Source organism: Loxodonta africana, chromosome 20 (genome assembly GCF_030014295.1).
Source record: "Loxodonta africana isolate mLoxAfr1 chromosome 20, mLoxAfr1.hap2, whole genome shotgun sequence".
Taxonomy (NCBI): Eukaryota; Metazoa; Chordata; class Mammalia; order Proboscidea; family Elephantidae; genus Loxodonta; species Loxodonta africana.
The window spans coordinates 9,773,686-9,789,827 of record NC_087361.1 but is presented as its reverse complement, the minus strand read 5'-3'; positions in this window follow the sequence as shown (position 1 = coordinate 9,789,827).

Below are 16,142 nucleotides of genomic sequence, written 5' to 3'. Positions count from 1 at the left end.
CTAATGACTGTGCATATCTACTCTAAAGAGACAGGCAACAAGATACTCAATTTCACTGTGATCCTTGAATGCCAAAGAAAACCAGAAAGCAGAATGTTTACTTTTTCAATGTTTATAGAGTTACAATAAAACTCTTGAAAACCGTCAGCATTTCTATTGTTTACCTTGGCATTCTGGGGGCAGTATTCAGAAGAAATCATGAAGAGAGATATGTTACTAGACTCTCATCTCTCCTCCCCTGCCTCAGTAGTGTTTTTGTAATGAGAAATACAAATCTTAAAACATGTAATCACAGCCTCTAATCATTGGAAAGAATCTTTAAAATTATATGATAGCTGGATGCACTATTGAACTTGGAATTATAAATATTAACTCATTGAGTTTTTTTTCTCTAAGCATTTTATAAAGAAATATTTGTGGTCAAAGAAGACCATAGACAGTTCAAAGGACTTAGCGATTCTCCATTTCACCAAATATTTCCTGTCATCATCAGGATAAGAGTAGCTACATGTAAGTTATTATACCAGCTCAGTTTATCACACTTAGACTGAGGCCACTTCAGCATTTTCTCTAGAAAAAAATTTTTTTTTCAGCATGTTTAATGCTATAAGGAGCCTTGGTGGTGAGTGGTTAACGTGATCGACCGCTAACCAGAAGGTCAGCGGTTTGAAACCACCAGCAGCTCCACAGGAGATAGATGTGGCAGTCTGCTTTCTAGAGAGTGAGTCACCGCCTCGAAAGCCCTGTGAGGTCACTGTGAGTCCGAATCAACTTGACAGTGGGTTTGGTTTTGGGTTAGTGCTATAGTCGAACAAAATGACATTGGGTTAGTAAACAGCTTCCAAATTCATAGAGAAGAAATCATGATTACAGCTTCTATTTCCTCCCTCCAAACATCTAATACAACAGAGCAAGGGCAGCAGTAAATTGCAGCCTGATCTTGGGGCACCAACAAAGGAAACATGAAATCTGACTGCATATATTGCTCCACAAATATAAATCTACCTTTAGATCTAATGCTATGATTCATTTGTAGCAACAGCAAAAGATTTCTCTTTGATGATTAGATTGGCTCAGTCACCAAGGCAAACTTAATGAAGAGCTTCTAAAGTTTGTATTTCATAAGGTCCGCACTGCTGAGTATTACGTGAGATGCCTGCATTTTGCTAGTATCTTTCCTACTTTTTCCATGGGTAAAAGGCAGCCAGGAGAGAGTGAGTCATTTGCTATAGGCACTGCCATGGAAAGGAAGAAAAAAACAGGAAACATAGTCTTGATGTTGACCTTGGTGTTGATAGTTCTTTTTTTTTTTTTTATCACAACTGTGATCCAATGACAGATTCCTCAAAGAAAACAGAAATCCCTCCACGCACATAACTGTACAAAGTATATCATGAGTGGAACAGAAGCAAACGTCTTTCTCAGCCAGGTGGCCATTAATTTATGCTCTACAGTATTGAACCCATCCTCGCAAGTGAAACTGCAGATATTTTTTATAGAATTGAGGCCATTCTCCCACTACATGTCTACACTGTGGCCTGTGATGAAACATTTAAAGTCAAGAGGAGGTCAGCGCAGAGAGGTGAGAAATATAAAATGAGCTAAAACCTTTTATTTATCCTCTCTCTAAAAAAGAAAAATCCATTTGCCTCTGTCGTATCACAAAGACCAAACCAGGATGCTCCCACAAGTGGCCTTTTACAAGGCACTGCATAAAGCAAACTAAGGCCAAAACAAGTCGCTGGGGCTTACAGACTTAAGCTGTTTACTTCCACTTGGTTGGTTTATTAGGAAGAAGAACTCAGCTGGAAAGAAAAGAAGCTTGTAAACTTGCAAAAAGCCCAGCAGTGCTTCATTACCATTCTAAAATCAATACTATGTTCAAATTAAAATGTTATTTAAATTATATTTTATATATATATACATATATATATATATGTATGTGCATAAGAAACGCTGGTGGCAGAAATGCTGAAGCAGTCAGCTGCTAACCAAAAGGTCAGCAGTTTGAACCCACCCAGCTGCTCCATAGAAGAAAGACCCAGTGATCTGCTTCCACAAAGATTACAGCCAAGAAAGCCCTATGAGGCAGTTCTACCCTGTTCCATGGCGTCACTATGAGTTGAAATTGACTAATCAGCTCACAAGAACAACAACACCTATGTGTATATGTACATAAATACTTATACATGTATTTGTATATCCACATATAATTGAATTATAAGTATACACACACAAATATATATAATATGATTTAAAGTAATCCAAAACTGTCTTTATTGACTTTCCCTTAAAGCATCCATATTAAACATGTGAGTATTTAAACTATTTCCTTATCCTATTTGCTGCATAATTAAAAACACTATTAATAGTCCAAATGACTAAAGGAATAATTATATCATGTTCACATGTTTCTTCTGATGGACTATTAAATGAAAGAGCTTACTATACAGACATGCAATACCTTTTAAAAAATATCTTCTTTTCACTCAAAGGAGATCTTTCTCTGCATACCCTCTGTGGTCAAGTCTTCCAATTATAGGGTTTGGGTAAGAGAGTACAGAACGGTGTGATGTACAACCTGTTTAATCAGTAGAATATATAAAACTCAGATACCAATGAGATCATATCTAGCAGTGGTTGAGCATAGGTGAGCTTAGCAGAAGTCTCTAGACATGCCCCTCCTAATCTTGATCGATTTTTCTAATGCTACCCCAAATAAATTAATAAAATGCTGTGTAAACAGTGACACTGTCAGTATTTTGTAAAGTGAGAATAAAAACATTTTTAGAAAAAGCTGCTTTTTTTTAATTGAGCTGTACATCTGTTCTAAGTAAAAACAATGTGCTTTCCCTGCAAACATAGCTTTAAGATAATTCTCCTATGCTCCATTTTTTTTTTTTTTTTACCTATCGCATCCTTGCTTCCAACCAGACTTCCATCCCTAAAAATAAAACAATCCTGGAGAGTCCATGAATTCAATCAGAGAGTATGAGGGATGCTTCATTTTCCAGAGATGTGATCACCCAAAGGTTTTCATTAGCCAGGAACATGTGATAAATTAGAAACTATGATGTGATTTTTAAATAAGCTTTTCAAAAATATATTACAGTGTGCATCATAGCCGGAGGAAATGTCATTTGATGGAACATCCGAAGTACATATTTAAGTCATGAAAGAGGAACAGCTTTTGTCAAGTAAATACAACAGTTTCTACCACCTCATGCATCCAATTACTATAAAATAATACAAAGAAAATGAACAAATTAAATGGAAATAATTATACTCTCAACGATAGCATGTTAGCTTGCTCTTGAAAGTAGGAAATTCAAGGTCACAAATAGAGCTCTAACCCCTTCTGTAGGGGAGCAGCCAGCTAACTTTTTTTTTTTTTTTAATTCTTTTTTAATTGTACTTTTGATGAAGGCTTACAGAGCAAATTACTTTCTCATTAAACAATTAATACACATACTGTTTTGTGACACTGGCTGCCAAACCCACGACATGTCAACACTCTCTCCTCGACCTTGGGTTCCCCGTTACTCTCAGGGTTTCTCTAGTCTCTGACCAGTAAGTCTGGTCTTTTTACTTTTTTTTTTTTTAATTGTAGTTTAGATGAAAGTTTACAGAACAAACTCTCTTCTCATTAAGCAGTTAGTACACATGTTGTTTTGTGACCTTGGCTGCCAACCCCACAACATATCAACACTCGCAATTTCTTGACCTTGGCTTCCCTGTTACCAGCTTTTCTGTACCCTCCTGTCTTCTCGTCGTTGCCCCCCAGGCTCGTGTGTCCCTTTAATCTCATTTTGTTTTATGGGCCTGTCTAATCTTTGGCTGAAGGGTGAACCTCAGCAGTGACTTCTTTACTGAGCTGAAAGAGTGTCTGGGAGCCATACTCTCGGGGTTTCTCCAGTCTCTGTCAGGACAGTAAGTCTAGTCTTTTTTCATGAGTTAGAATCTTGTTCAACATTTTTCTACAGTTTTGTCCAGGATCTTTTATCGTTATTCCAGTCAGAGAAGTCAGTGGTGGTAGCCAGGCACTATCAAGCTGTGCTGGACTCAGTCTGGTGCAGGCCATGGTAGTTGGGAACCATTAGTCCTTTGGGCTAATTTTTCCCTCTGTCTTTGGTTTTCTTCATTCTCCCTTGCTTCAGACAGGGTTACACCAGTGGAATACCTTAGATGGCTGCTCACAAGCTTTTAAGACCCTAGACACTTCTCACCATAGTAGAATGCATTACATTTTCTTTATAAACTATGTTGCACCAATTTAGCTAGATGTTCCCAAAGACCACAGTCCCCACAGTTTCAGTCCAGTAATTCAGCTCCTCAGGGAGTTTGAATGTGTCTATGGAGCTTCCATGACCTTGCCATGGACAGGTTGTGCTGCAGCCAGCTAACTTCCCTTTGAAGGTGGCTCACATTTATAGGTAGGGAAGCTTTACCATGGAAAAGATCTTCTAGAGTTTGTTGAACAAAAATTATTACACGAATCCAAGCAGGATATTTAGTTTCGGTACATAAGTTGCACATTAGCTTAGAGCAGGACGAAGCTGTGTTATAAAAATAAGCAACTAGGCAAAAAAAAAAAAAAAGCTAAGTGGTATAAATAGTAAGAATAAACCCGAACCAAAAAGTTATTTTGGATAAGTGATATTAATCTGATTTATATTAAAAAATAAAATATATTTCTTAAATACCAAGATGAATTTGTCTTTTATAACAGTATAATCAACCAGTAAATATCTAGTGTTATATGAAGAAACCATCTCAAGAATATTCATTTCCTTAATAGAAACCCTGGCTATTTATGAGAGATGAAAAACTAACTGTCAAGATGAGATAGCAAACAGAAGGCTGAGGATGTGATGTAGCCTGGAGGTTTTGTATAAGACAGGGACCTCCTGCTCCCAAAATATTTTTCAACCTACTGCAAATGAGCTTCATATTTCGCCTTTGGAAATTCATCAAGATCTTAATAAATCATTGATCTCAAAGAATTATCCATGAAACTATGAATAATCTTAGCATAACACCTGAAAACACACAGAGGATAACAAGCTAAGAGTCTTGTTCTATGGGAGTGATACAGAGCACAGAGGCCTGGAGGAAATGGGTGGCAGGAGAACTATGATTAAAGAGTGGAAGGACTTTTCAACTTTGCCTAGAGCTGCCTCCAAAAGCCATGAGGCTGTTTTCAATAAGGTGTGTGATTACAAGAAAAACCTTAAATCAGTGATATTCTAGGAAGAGAGAAGGAAAAATTCCATGTGAATTTTAAAATTTAATTTTAAGAACAAAATAAAACTTCAGAAACAATTCTGTACATTAAATTATATCTATACCTTACCTTCTTATTTGCATGTTAATGTCTCAAAGAATTTGACTTAAAAAAAATTATTATTATTTTACCAATAACTTAGGCTGAAACCGTAAGAAGTTACAGATTTTCACAGAAAAAAACAGACTATTTTATTTATATTTAAAAGACAGCTTCTTCACTCAATTAAAGCAAATAACATTACTTAAAAAAAAATCATATCTATATCTCCAAAAATTCCTTACACCTGCCTACTCATTGCAATTATATCCTTAAATGTAGTGGAACAAGCAGACATGTAGACAGAGAAGAAATTGCTATACCTTGCACTGTCTTAAATATAATTTCTAAACCTAACATAACCCCTTTGTATTTATATGCTATTTAACAATTTTCAAAGAACTTTCCACACATTATCTTATTTGAACACCGTAAATTCTCAGTGAGACTGAATGGACACATATTAAAATCCAAGAAAAATCTATTATCAAAGAGGTCAAATACGTTGCTTAAGATCACTTAGTCCCTCAGTAAAAAAAAAAAAAAAAAGGATTAGAACTCAAGATTTCCGTCTTTCAGAATCATTTATTTTCTTGTATTCCAAATCAATATGCCATATTAACTCATTCAGTTATTCCTGCCAACTCATTCAGATAGTTTTGCCAACTTTTTTCTGTAGCCACAAGCTATTGGTGTTCTTATCCCTTTGTCCTATTCAAGAAACGACGAATCAACTATTTTGAAGCTTGATATAATGGAAAGGAAAATATATTCAAACCACATCCAATTTCAATGCATTCATATGTTGCTTGCTGTAAGTCACAGGGGAGATTTATAAGAAATAAAAGATAATTTCTGAGAACGAAAGATGGCAACAATAGGAAAGGAACAACTGTGATTCAAGACTCACTCTGGGAATGGAGTAGGTCATTTCTGTAGATTTCCAAGTTATAAAAACAAACAACTAAAGCAAAAACTTTATTACCTTTAATTATTTAAAATCCATTCAACCACGGAAGAGAATTGAGAATCCAGACATAAATCCGTCAACATATGAGCAGCTAATATTTGACAAAGTCCCAAAGTCACTTAAATGGGGAAAAGACAGTCTCTTTAATAAACAGTGCTGGTATAACTGGATATCTATCTGCAAAAAAATGAAACAAGATCCATACCTCACTCCATGCACAAAAACTAATTCAAAATGGATTAAAGACCTAAATATGAAATCTAAGAGGATAAAGATCATGGAAGAAAAAATAGGGACAATGCTAGAAGCCTTAATACATAGTATAAACAGTATACAAAACATTACTAACAATGCAGAAGAGAAACTAGATAGCTGGGAGCTCCTAAAAATCAAACACCTATGCTCACCCAAAGACTTCACCAAAAGAGTAAAAAGACCACCTACAGACTGGGAAAAAGTTTTTTGCTATGACATTTCTGATCAGCGCCTGATCTTTAAAATCTACATGATACTGCAAAAACTCAGCTACAAAAAGACAAATAATCCAATTAAAAAATGGGCAAAGGATATGAGCAGGCACTTCACTAAAGAAGATATTCAGGTGGCTAACAGATACATGAGGAAATGCTCACGATCATTAGCAATTAGAGAAATGCAAATCAAAACTACAATGAGATTCCACCCCACTCTGACAAGGCTGGCATTAATCCAAAAAACACAAAATAATCAATGTTGGAGAGGTCGTGTAGAGACTGGAATACTTATACACTGCTGGTGGGAATATAAAATAGTACAACCACTTTGGAAATCGATTTCATGCTTCCTTAAAAAGCTAGAAATAGAACTACCATGCAATCCACCAGTCCCACTCCTTGGAATATATTCTAAAGAAATAAGAGCCTTTACATGAACAGATATATGTACATGCATGTTCACTGTAGCACTGTTTACAATAGCAAAAAGACGGAAGCAACCAAGGTGCCCATCAACAGATGAACAGATAAATAAATTACAGTATATTCACACAATGGAATATTATGCATCAGTAAAGAACAATGATGAATCCATGAAACATTTCATAACATGGAGGAATCTGGAAAGCATTATACTGAATGAAATTAGTCAGTTGCAAAAGGACAAATATTGTATAAGACCACTATTATAAGAACTTGAGAAATAGTTTAAACAGACAAGAAAATATTCTTTGATGGTTAGGAGAGCAGAGAGGGAGGGAGGGAGAGGGGTAGCCACTAATTAAATAGTAGACAAGAACTATTTTAGGTGAAGGGAAAGGCAACACACAATATGGGAGAGGTCAGTACAACTGGACCAAACCAAAAGCAAAGAAGTTTCCTGAATAAACTGAATACTTTGAAAGCCAGCATAGCAGGGACGGGGGTTTGGGGACCATGGTTTCAGGGGACAACTGGCATAATAAAATCTATTAAGAAGACATTCTGCATCCCACTTTGGAGAGTGGCATCTGGGGTCTTAAATGCTAACAAGTGGCCATCTAAGATGCAACAATTGGTCTCAACCCACCTGGACCAAAGGGGAATGAAGAACACCAAAGATACAAGGTAATTTTGAGCCCAAGAGACAGAAAGAGCCACATAAACCAGAGACTACATCAGCCTGAGACCAGAAGAACTAGATGGTACCCAGGTACAACCGATGACTGCCCTGACAGGGAACACAACAGAGAATCCCTGAGGGAGCAGAAGATAAGTTTTATTTTAGGTGAAGGGAAAGATAATACACAATACAGGAGAGGTCAACACAAATGGACTAAACCAAAATCAAGAAGTTTCCCGAATAAACTGAATGCTTCAAAGTCCAGGGGCAGGGGCAGGGGTTTGAGGACCATGGTTTCAGGGAAAATCTAAGTGAATTGGCATAATAAAATCTATTAAGCAAATATTCTGCATCCTACTTTGGAGAGTGCTTTCTGGGGTCTTAAATGTTAGCAAGCAGCCATCCAAGGTGCATCAATTGGCCTCAACCCACCTGGAGCAAGGAAGAATGAAGAACACCAAAGACACAAGGTAATTATGAGCCTAAGAGGCAGAAAGGACCACAGAAACCAGAGACTACATCAGCCTGAGACCAGAAGAATTAGATGGTGCCCGACCACAAGTGATGACTGCCCTGATAGGGAACACAACGCAGAACCCCTGAGGGAGCAGGAGAGCAGTGGGATGCAGACCCCAAATTCTCATAAAAAGACCAGACTTAATAGTCAGACTGGGACTAGAAGGACCCCAGAGGCCATGGTCCCCAGACCTTCTGTTAGCCCAAGACAGGAACCATTCCCAAAGCCAACTCTTCAGACAGGGATTGGACTGGAATACGGGATGGAAAATGATACTGGTGAAGAACGAACTTCTAGATCAAGTAGACACATGAGACTATGTTGGAATCTCCTGCCTGGAGGGGAGATGAGAGGGCAAAGCTGACCAGAAGCTACCCGAGTGGACATGGGGAGAGAGAGTGGAGGGACGAACTATGCTATCTTATTAGAGAGAGAGCAATTAGGAGAGTACAGCAAGGTGTATGTAAATTTTTGTATGAGAGACTGACCTGATTTGCAAACTTTCACTTAAAACACAATAAAAATTAATTAAAAAAAAATTATGGTACTCTGTTAAAAATAAATTGTTCACAAGATAAAATTATTTTACAAATGGATAAGCTTTATTTTTAATTCATCATTTGAAGTCTGGACTATGGGATAGAAATGATACTGGTGAGGAATGAGCTTCTTAGCTCAAGTAGACACATGAGACTATGTGGGCAGCTCCTGTCTGGAGGGGACATGAGATGGCAGAGGAGGTCAGAAGCTGGCCAAATGGACATGAAAATAGAGAATGGAGAGAAGGAGTGTGCTGTCTCATATGGGGAAAAACAACTAGGAATATATAAATTTTTGTATGAATGACTGACTTGATTTGTAAACTTTCGCTTAAAGCACAATTAAAAAAAAAAAATCCGTTCAGCCAACTGAAGACAGGAAGTTTCCCAGGGTCCTTGTAAGTGGTATCAGGACAATCAGCAAGGGTAGCACTGCTAAAAATTTTTAAACGTATGTTGTTTCAGGCCTGGACCTGTCCTGATTCATAGCCCTGGGTCTTTTTCTAGATTCTTCAAGACCTTCCCATCTCATCCCTCTACCTGTCTGAATGATCTGTTTTTTAAATGCCAGAGAAGATCATGAAATATATCTGTCTACAGCATTTGAGCAAACTTCTATATGTTTAGTTAATTGCTTCTTCCCTTTCTGGATAATAAAGATAGTCAGTTGTATCCTATATCAGAAATGAAACAGGAAGGAGGAGGTGAAATTGTTGATATTTGAAGGGCACCGAGTTCATGTTGCGTTCTGACCCCCTATGCTGAAGAAATGATATCTGGGGCATTTAAGCACATGAAACTTTAGAGTGATTATAAGCTGATGGAGACATGTAAACCAAGCTAATCACCTCAAGAAACGCCAGCTATTTAAAGGATATTACTTAAACAGTGCTGTAATATTTCTTATTTTTCAGGGTTACTGTATGCACACACACACACACACACACACTTAGCTAATGTACTGCTCTGAACAGCTTTTATCATAACAGTATGTCAGTCTTTGAAAAAGACATTAGCAAAATGTTACCTTGATACTAGAAGTACTTGCCTCCACAATAGCTTAGCCTCTCTCTGCTGTTTCAAGAATTGCTCCTGTCCAAAAAGTATGATTTTTTTCCAACCCACCTCCATGGATAAAATTTCAAAAATCCTAGTTTTGAGTGATCCATGTTAAAAAATAAAGATGAAAAGAACATCAGCAAGATAAATAAAAATAATATCAGAATCCATTAATATCATGTTGTTCTCAAGTTACTATATGTGTTTGTAAGGTGGATTGTTTTACTAAATGGTAAATTTTTCTTGGCCGAACTGTTATTCTGTCTTTTCTGTCATCCTCAATCTACCACAGCACTCAGTACTCAGCTTGACACAAATTGAAAACTGAAAGAATACTTTATAAAATCAAAATAACTACAACAAAAAAGAACAGTGAAATAATCTCTAATTTTACAGTGACACCATTTCTTTTCTTTTAGTATTCATTTTTATTCTGAAAATTGAAGCTATAGCACTTTTTAAATGTTCAACTAACAAGGCTGGACATCATACCACAGTAGATAACTAAATACTTCTAAATTTCCCTTTTCTTGTAGTGTGTATCAGAATACCATTATACTATCTAAGGTATTATACTACTCTGTGTAAACCACTGAGGAAAAACTTCTCAAAAATATCAACAATTAATTCAGAAATGACCAGCCCTGTGGAAGAATGGAACCGTGTTCTTTGAAGTTGTAAAGAGCGCACTAGTGACCCCACTCAGAAGCAAAGCACGCCGAAACAGCAAAGATTCCTGAAAGTTGGTGGGGTCCTGACTGCCCCTTTGTGGGGCAGATCCACAGGTTGGAAGGTCTGCACAACCACATCATAGTGTAAGAGCCAATCAAGTGACAGGGTCTCATCTAAAATGTGTTCCGCTGTTGGAGTTGATGCCAAGACCAGTCAATATTTCTAGCTCTAGTCTACTTTTTTTTTTTTAAAGGGCAGCAACTGGTCTTGAATATATAGTGATGGGAAATAAGTGGCTTGACATTTTAAAATTCAGGCAGAAGAGCTGTGCTATCAACTTAAATGATACTCAACATCTATAGGGCTTCTTCTAAATGCCATTGGAATTATGCTCCTCAATGCCCTGTGAGTCAAAGTCAAGAGGAAATGCCACCAAAATTTTCACACCAAGCTACCTTTTGTCAGAAAATTCCTTAAAGCCAGAACCGACCCTATAAGGTGGCAAAGCAGGTCGTATTTAATCCCAGTAACTCCACGGTCTCTTTTACAAACAATAATACCCCTTTTATTGCCAAATATATTCACTTTAAGGCTTCTATTGTCCAAAACTCAAGCCCCATTATCAGAAAATAAAGATGATAAAATATGTCATAGTAATATTTCAATATTCCCTATTCCTTATTTAGTATTTCTGTACAATATTTTCAGATACAACATTTTAAACTGAAAAAATATTTTTTTGTTACTTACATTTACAGAGAAGAAAACTAAAATTCAGAGAAATTAGAGCATTTATCCCAGATAACCCTGGGTTAGAAACAGTGGCTTATAACTGCAAAGCTATTCCTTGCTCCACATTGGGAATCTCTTGTTTATTTGTTTGATTATTTATTTATTTCAAAAAGGTCTCCTAAGGGAAGGAGGGTGGGAGAGGGTTATTTACTGATTAGTTAGGAGATAAGAACTACTTTAGGTGAAGGGAAGGACAATACTCAATACAGAGAAGGTCAGCTCAACTGGACAGGACCAAAAGCAAAGAAGTTTCCGGGATAAACTGAACGCTTCGAAGGTCAGCGGAGCAAGGGCGGGGGTTTGGGGACTATGGCTTAAGGGCACTTCTAAGTCAATTGGCAAAATAAATTCTATTATGAAAACATTCTGCATCTCACTTTGAAGTGTGGCGTCTGGGGTCTTAAATGCTAACAAGCGGCCATCTAAGATGCATCAATTGGTCTCGACCCACCTGGATCAAAGGAGAATGAAGAACACCAAGGTCACACAATAACTATGAGCCCAAGAGACAGAAAGGGCCACATGAACTAGAGACTTACATCATCCTGAGACCAGAAGAACTAGATGGTGCGTGGCCACAACCAATGACTGCCCTGACAGGGAGCACAACAGAGAACCCCTGAGGGAGCAGGACATCAGTGGGATGCAGACCTCAAATTCTCTTAAAAAGACTAGACTTAATGGTCTGACTGTGACTAGTAGAATCCCAGTGGTCATGGTCCCCAAACCTTCTGTTGGCCCAGGACAAGAACCATTCCCGAAGACAACTCATCAAATATGGAAGGGACTGGACAGTGGGTTGGAGAGAGATGCTGATGAATAGTGAGCTACTTGTATCAGGTGGACACTTGAGACTATGTTGGCGTCTCCTCTCTGGAGGGGAGACGGGAGGGTAGAGAGGGTTAGAAACTGGCAAAACGGTCATGGAAGGAGAGACTGGAGGGAGGGAGTGGGCTGACTCATTAATAGGAGAGTAAATGAGAGTATGTAGTAAGGTGTATATAGGCTTATGTGTGACAGGCTGACTTGATTTGTAAACTTTCACTTAAAGCACAATAAAAATTATTTAAAAAAAAAAAGGTCTCCTAGGAAAAGGACAGTGCCTATTTCAAAAAAAATGAGAGATCTAAGCGTGTGGAGACTACATTTTTTTTCCCTCAGGCATCCTTATAGATGACTCCGCTGAAGAAATGGAAACAGTGCCACAAAGCCATTGGAAAGGGGCAGCATTGAAGAGGAAAGCATCATCACAGAGCATTTTGGAAAAACGTTCTGAACTATTCACACCTTGTAAGGACAGCAGAAAGCTGATGATAGCACCTCCAACACAACATCAAGCCTGTGCTTGTAAGGATTTTAACAGGAAAAGCACAGGTGAAACAATGTGCGGAAATTACAATCACCTTTCTAGTTCATGTTGGGCTGGGAGTAAACTTTTTTTTTAATACTTTTATTTATTTTGTTGCTGTTGCTGAGAATATACACAGCAAAACATACACTCATTCAACAGTACATGTACCATTTAGTGACATTGATTACATTCTTCCAGTTGTGTAACCATTCTCACCTTCCTTTTCTGAGTTGTTCCTCTGCTATTAACATAAATTCACTGTCCCTTGAGGTTCTCATCTAATCTTTTGAGTTGCCGTTGTCAATTTGATCCCATACAGATAATTCTTAAAAGAGCATAATGCGCAAGGCAGAGATTTTTTTTTACTAGTTAAGCTAAACTGTTGTTTGGTTTTAAGAATACTTCAAGGGGTATTTTTCATTTAAGGTTTAAAGGTTATCTCAGGGCAATGTTTCAGGGGTTCATCCAACCTTCACACCTCCAGGATACCTGAGGTCCGCGAGAATTTGAAATTCTATTCTGCATTTTCGTCATTTGATCAGGATTCTTCTACAGAATCTTTGATCAAATTTTAAAGGAGCAAAGAACCATTTTCAGAAGCTAATGTTCCTTTTAGACCATGGTGAGGATTGTAAGGTATTAGAGAAGAGAATCAATAATGGAACTAAATCCTCACACCACCTCCTTGCTCTCTGAGCTTCTTCTTGGAGGCATAGATTTATTTCAAGCAAATTAAATATTCTCCACAGACTTCAGTGGATGCCTGCTTTCAATTTCAGACACTTAAATTGAAAGTAAAGGAGAGGCAATCTGATAATGACATGTTTCAAAGTCTTTCACAACAAAACCAGGCTGGGAATTATCTTACTTGAGCCAAACTATTAATAAAAAAAGTCACTATCTTCTTTTTTTGTGTTTGTTTTATATTGGACATAATACCCCAGTTACATAGAGAAAGATTGTTTCCATTTCCTTTTGCTTTTTAGGATACATTTATATGGTTTCTGGGTCAGTTTAGAGTAATATTGCCTTCAGAATTATGAGTGTCAAGGTCTGTATTTCAAGTAATTTAGACTAAATAATTTTCCACAAAAAATTGAAAAAAACCAAATTCAGTGCCATCGAATCGATTCCAACCCAGTAGTGACCCTATAGGACAGAGTAGAACTGCCCCATAGAGTTTCCAAGAAGCTCCTGGTGAATTCGAACTGCCAACCCTTTGGTTAGCAGCCACAGCACTTAACCACTATGCCACCAGGGTTTCCACCACACACAAAAAAATTGTAATAATAAATTTCCAAGAATAATATTTAATCACATACTTTTTTTTTTTTTTTTTTTACACTTTAGATGAAGGTTTACAGAACAAACTAGTTTCTCATTAAACAGTTTTATGACATTGGTTACCAACCTCACGACATGTCAATACTCACCCTTCTCAACCTTGTGTTTCCTATTACCAGCTTACCTGATCCCTCCTGCCTTCTAGTCCTTGCCCCTGGGCCGGTGTACCCCTTTAGTCTTGTTTTGTTTTATATGCCTGTCCAATCTTTGACTTAAGTGTGAACCTCAGGAGTGACTTTGTTATTGGGCTGAAAAGGTGTCCAAGGGGACATAATCTTAGGGTTTCTCTAGTCTCTGTCAGGCCAGCAAGTATGGCCTTTCTTTTTGAATTAGAATTTTGTTCAGCATTTTTCTCCAGCTCTGTCTAGGACCCTCTATTGTGATCCCTGTCAAAGCAGTCAGTGGTGGTAGCCAGGCACCATCTAGTTGTACTGGACTCAGTCTGGTAGAGGTTGTGGTAGATGTGGTCCAATAGTCCTTTGGACTAATCTTCCCCTTGTATCTTTAGTTTTTTTCATTCTTTCTTGCTCCCAAAAGGGTGAGGCCTGTGGAGTGTCCTAGATGGCCATTCACAAGCTTTTAAGATTGCAGACGCTACTTACCAAAGACATACTCTATTTTTCGTATTTGTCAGGTGCCATCGAGTCAGTTCCAACTCTATAAAAAAAAAAATAATTCACAGAACATAGTGAGGAAGGCGGTAGACTCATAGATGTTTTGTTTCTCAGCACTTTAATATGTTTTTAATTACTGTTTACCGTCCAGTTTCTCGAAAAAATACTAAACTATCTCCTGGATAGTTCATTCCTATATTTTCAGTCCTTAACATGGAGCTGGGCACATGGCGGTTATATAATGCCTATTTGATGGATGGTTGCTAAATTGAAATAAGGAGGAGTGAAATAAAAGACAAACTGAAAAAATCTTCCCAGCTCCATCCCCAGACAGTTTTGCCACTCTCCAAGCCCTATTCTCTTCTTGCCAACTACCTAATGTCTCAGAATATCATTACCAATTTGGCACCACTGAATCATTACCATTTTGCCCTGTGCTCACAACTTTCTGTACTCCTGTGGTTCTTGTTTGAAAATCCAACTTCCTTCAACACACCTACCAAAAACCCATTGCTGTAGTGTTGATTTCAACTCATAGCAACTCAATAGGGTAGGGTAGAGCTGCCCCAGAGTGGCTGGTGGATTTGAACTGCTGACCTTTGGGTTGGCAGTGTAGTTCTTAACTGCTGGGCCACCAGGGCCCCCTTAATGCACAGGAGATGAGCTATTCTTGGGAAAAAATTATTGTAATAATTTAATAAGCCATATTAATGAATTAGATTTTCAAATAAAAGATATCCTGACAATGATTAAATGGTCTTGGATATCATAATTTAATAGGAATACTTGTCAATTTGGAAATACAGTTTTTGCCTTCATTTTATACCCAACCATTTCAGTAACCCACTGGAAACGATAGGGGAAATAGCTGCCTATGCAAGAGAAGACAAACAAGCAGCGTGCGTGTGCACATGCACACACACACACACATACGTAAAAACTTCAGATGTCACTTTTCACTTTTAAGCGTATGGATTCTGGAATTCCTTGAAAGAAATTAATGTACCTGGCAAAACAACAGTACATCTGGTCCTGAATTATATCATGGCAGCAATCATCTGGGCATGAATTTTGATTTTACCCTTTTTGTATCTGTGCTCTAATTTCTCTACAATTCCATCTGACCTCTTCTACTCATTTTACTTACTGCCTGTCTCGTGAAGCCATATGACTTTATTACCTTGACCTATAAATAAAAATAATGGGAATTCAAGAGCTGATTGTTCCAGGCTTAATTGGGTGGAAAAAGTTTGATAATAAAAACTAATAATAATTAATGTGTGTCTCCTTGAATTACCTTTGAATCAATACATAGGCCAGGTATTTTTATGCAAACAAAAAAAAATTTAAGCTTGGTAAACACGTTCTAGGAAACACAGTAAGAAT